This window comes from Mesoplodon mirus, assembly GCF_964341445.2.
Source record: "Mesoplodon mirus genome assembly, chromosome: 4".
In the NCBI taxonomy this organism is placed as follows: domain Eukaryota; kingdom Metazoa; phylum Chordata; class Mammalia; order Artiodactyla; family Ziphiidae; genus Mesoplodon; species Mesoplodon mirus.
In genome coordinates, this window is record NC_138979.1 from 68953699 (window position 1) to 68959035 (window position 5337).

The following is a 5337-nucleotide window of genomic DNA, read 5'->3' on the forward strand; positions in this document are numbered from 1 at the left end:
TTTTCTAGGGACCATGAAGTGAAAGTGGAGGTTAGATATTGGAATATTTGAACTTGAGATTTTGGAGATATATGGTTATTTCTTGGGAATCAAACATAAGCATGGCTTCACATTAATGGCCCCATTGTGTTTAATGGCTTGTCTGTCCACAGGTAACTGCATGGTGCAACTGTTGGTGGGCTTGGTGGACCCTGAAAGAGAAGCAGCTGCCCACTTGTTGCCTCTTTGTGATGAACTGGGGTTCCTGGTATCCCCTGTGCCTCCCCCCACATTTGTCCCCTTCAGGTTGTATTCACCAGAGTCTGGGGTTGGATCACCAAAGACAGCTGATAGATCTTGCCCTCTTCTGTCTGCCTGCCACTCCTTTTCTATGAACTCCCTGTATTTGATGAGCCACTCTTCCATGTCTTACTGAAGAGATCAGCCTAAGCTTTACTCCTAAATAATTAGCTCATTCTGACATCTCACTAGTTTTCCTATGTGTAGTTGCAGGTCCTTGGGATTTGAAACAATCAACCAGAATCCCTGATGTATGTGTAGAGGGAAAGAGGAAGCCCTCAAATTCTGTGTGTGGGTGGTGTGTATGGGGTTGGGTATGTGTACATGTTTGACAAAGAATGAAAAGGCTGTAGGAGTTTGACAAAGAGTGGGTTAAGAGCTTGACAGAGTAAGAAGACATCACAAAGACTGAAGGAAGAAAACAGGTAGCATTGACTTACCCTCCTAAAGTCATATTTCGGTCTCCTGGCTGCATTCATTATTCCCAGTTTCAGAGAAATGATGCAGAACTTGCAATCAATCATGGGGTCAAATGCAAGGAAAAAATGTTTGAAATTGGGGTTATTTGAGGGAATTCCATTATAATAGCACATTTTGTACTATTTCTGAAGACAAAGACACTAGTATAAGAGAGCTGAGCATAATCTAAGGAAGAGGAGAGGGACAGAAGGGGGTCTCCTGCCCTCAGGAGAGCTTTCCAAGAGCACCTTCCCTCCTTTGTCTCTTATCAGCACCCTGTAGAAGTGGGGCTGGGACACAAAGAGTTGGGGACATGTTTTCTGTACTCCCTCCCTCATCTACCTCTTTCTCCTCCCCTCTGAGTTTGGGTTTTTGACAAACAAGTTGTGTGGTGTGTCCCTACACAGCAGCATGATTCTGGACTCTCATGATTGACCCACTTGGTTTCTCTGGTTGATATATTCAGATACTTGTAGCTGCTGAGTTCCAAGGTGGATTTTTGGGGTAGACATGTTAGAGATCATGTAAAACTGGAAATGGAAATAAGATTTTAATTGAACAAACTGTGTAGTTAATGTCTCAGAGAGCTGAAACAGTATCAGAAAAGAATAGCTGCAGTTTTGGAAAAGTTGTTTCCCTTTCAGAAATACCCACTGTTTCTCTTTTAGCTTCACTTCACACTCCAGTCTTAGATAAAATGATTGCATGGGGTTGGGAAGACACCCCACATGAATAAACCTACTGAAGAGTGCTTGAGATTAAGGCACTTCAGACAATGTGGTGTCCAGGCTGTATTGTGGAGAGGTTGTGTGTGAGAGCCAGCTGCTGGCAGGCGTGGGGTACAGGCTAGGGAAAGGAGACAAGGGGACGTCCTCTTTGTGCATCAGGGGTCTCCACACTGGGCTTTGTATTCCAAGGAGTCCTCTTTGTGCCTGTGCTCTTTTCTTCTTTCACAGGAGAGACAAACTGCTGGGGGAGGGGTGTTGGGGGCTGGGAGATGCTGGCCCTGCTGTTTCTCCATTCTAACCCTCACTGCCTATTCTTCTCCCTGAGCTCGAGGACCCTACTCATCTATTATATATTCTGTAACTGTTCCTATTTAAATTGCCTCCACTTAAGTTGTCTTTAATTTGATGATCAGCCACAGTAAGGTCTAAAGGGATGTCTGGTTCCTATGTGGGATGAAAGGTTACAAAAGCCTGGAGTGTCCCTGGCTTCAGACAGTGAACCAATTAACGCTGGGGCTGAACACTGTGAACTAAGAGTGTGAAGGATAAAGGAGTCTCATTGAAGACTGAGTGAATAAATCAGGAAAGCTTCAGGTAACTCCACCAAGATTTCTGAAATACTGACCGCCACCTACATCATCCCACATCTCCAAAACCCAACATCCTGTGGCCGCTAACAGGAAGGAATATACTTCACATGTGGGATCCCCCACTATTTGACAAGACTCTGAGCAATGTTTGAGGTTGGGGGTATTCTCGGGAAAGCTGGTATGTGGGTCTGTGTCTGCGAGAGCTTTGTTTCTGAGAACAAATGTGTGGACAGACAGCTGGGAGGGGCGGGTGTGGAGGGAGGGACAAGCCATGAGCCCTCCCATTGAGAGGAGGGGGTTTCCAGCTTTGCACTCTCTTCTTTGATGCCTGGCAAGTTCTTCATTGTGCTCGTTTCTCCTTTAGGGTCACAGCAGAAGCAAAGGTGGCAATCGTAGGGAGATACAGAGGGCTAATTCTCTGTCTACCTTTCTACCCTGCCATTCCTTCCTTTCGGCTGACAGCCATTCATCAGCCATTTTCTATTCTATTACTCTGAAGACAGCCTTCAGTGGCTACAAATAAATTGCCTTTCTGCCCATCTGCTCTCCATCCAAATGCAACTGGGAATGTGGACATTTGGGATGGAATATTTGGGGTCTTCGATTCAGGTGTGGATGGATGGAGAAGTCCCAATCATCTATGGTTTAAGATGTGGAATTAAAAGGCAGATGGAATTCGACAAGAGGTGAGTTAAGAACTTCATAGAGCCAAGGGCGAGTTCAAGAACAACTGAAAAAAAATATAATAAATAAATAAATAAGTAAAAGAAAGAGAAAAAGTCCATACTTTTAGAAGATCCTAATATTAGAAATGTAAATTGAGCTCAATGAATGCCTTTCCCTCACTTTACCTCTCTGATGCCCAGAAGCATGCCTAGCTCAGGACCGGTAGAGGATGCTGTAGAAATTCTACATGATTATCCAAGGAGAGGTCACAGTAAGTGTAGTTTGGGTTAGCCCAGTGTCATATCTGTGCAGGTTTTTCTTTTCTGTCCTTTTGATGACAAAAGTGATTAGTCTGTTGGAAGGGACAATTTTTTAAAACACCTTTGCTAATTTCTTCAATGTAGTAAAGCTTGAATATTTGAAATTGGGACTCTTGAGTAAAAACTAATTTCAGGCACATCAGTAAAAATCTGTGTTTCTGTAAACAAACCTCCTGAGGAACCACTTGTGTTTGCAACCGCCGAGGGGGAGGGGAGGGGACCTGTGTGTCTTTGTGCAGGGAAGGGTCTTCTGGGAGCTTGTGCACAGCTCCACTGCATTGCATGGTGTTGTCTGCTCCTGCGCCAGCACTGGGTTCCTGTTGGGGGTGGTTTGGGTGGAAGTAGGGAGGAGGCTGTGCGTGTGTCATTGTCTCCCTGCTCTCCCTCCTTTTCCTCCCTCCATCTTAGTGGCGTCACGATTATTAATAAACCATTTTTCACTTAGCTCTGCAGATGTAAACACTTCACCAGAATTGCGCAGCTCTTGCGTCTGCTGTCCAACTCACGTAATTGGTGTGCTGGGGTTTGGAATTAGCTATGAGTACCTCATATTTAGACGTAAAATAAGTTAAAAATACCCTGATCGTCTGGAATTATGCTGTGGAATAAAAGGACGCCTGACGTTTCACAAAAAAAGTAATTAAAGGCTTGAGGGGGTGAGGAGGAGTTTGAGCACTATTTCCTGTTGACCCCCTCCTCAGTTAAACCCTCTTATCCACAGTGGCTCTGTCAGCCTATAGAGATCTGACTGTTTACATGGAGCCTCTTTAAGGAGAATCTGTGCAAGTTTTTATTTGAGAGATAAAGGCAGTGGCAGCTCAATGGAGGGGTTTGGGGTTGAGAGTATGGACATATGAATGTGAAATGTTTGGGAAGTAATCTTCCTCAAATCAAAAATGAACATGGGGGGCTTCCCTGGTGGTGCAGTTGTTGAGAGTCTGCCTGCCAATGCAGGAGACATGGGTTCGTGCCCCGGTCCAGGAAGATCCCACATGCCGCAGAGCGGCTGGGCCCGTGAGCCATGGCCACTGAGCCTGCATGTCTGGAGCCTGTGCTCCGCAACGGGAGAGGCCACAACAGTGAGAGGCCCACATACCGAAAAAAAAAAAAAGAACATGAGGACAGGGTATTCCCGGCACTTACTGCTTTTGACTATGAATGTGAAGTATTGGGAAGATTGTGTGGTACATTCTATGGGTTTAGATAAATGCCAAATGTCATATATCTGCTATTACAGTGTTATGCAGAATAGTTTCTCTGCCCTAAAAATCCCCACTGCTTCACCTAGTCAATCCTCCACCTTCCTGAACCCCTGGCACCACTGATCTATTTACTGTCTCTACAGAGAATGTTATATAAATGAAATTATACAGTATGTAGCCTTTTCAGACTGGCTTCTTTCACTTGACAACATTTAAGTTTTCTCCATGTTTTTGCAGAGCTTGTTGGTTAATTTCTTTTTATCCTGAATAGTATTCCACTATATGGATATACCACTGTTCATTTATCCATTCACCCAAGGGCATCTTAATTGCTTCCAATTTTTACTGATTATGAGAAAAAGTTATGTAAACAGATGTGCAGGATTTGTATGAATATGAGTTTTCATATTGAAATCAATTGAATAAATATGTAGGTATGGTAACTATATAGTAATACTATGGCTAGCTTTGTACTGTATGTTAATATTATGGCTAGATTTGTATGGTAATGATGGATTGTATATAATACTATTACTAGCTTTGTGAGATGCCAAACTATCTTCCACAGTGTTTGTGCCATTTTGCTTCCTTGCCAAAAATGAATGAGAGTTTCTGTTGCTCTGAATCTTCAACCAAAATGTTGCCAGTTCTTTGGAATTTAGCCTTTCTAATTGATGTAATAGGATGTCATTGATGTTTTAACTTGCATTTTCCTAATGACAAATGATGCTGAGTATTTTGTTCATATGCTAATTTTCCATCTGTATATCTTCTTTGATGAGGTGTCTTCTTAATCTTTGCCTTTTGAAAAACTGGGTTGATTTCTTCTTGTTGAATTTTAAGTTATCTTTGCATATTTGGGATATAAGTACTTTATATGATATGCATTTTTCATATTTTCTATCAGTATGTGGCTTGAATTGTCATTCTTTTAATAGTGTCTTTAACAAAACGGTTTTTAATTATGAAAAAGTCCAATTTATCAATTTTTATTTCATTAAGCATGCCTTCGCTGTTGTATATTTAACAACTCGTCACTAAACTGTCACATAGATTTTCTCCTATGTATTATTCTAGAATTTTTAGTTTTGCA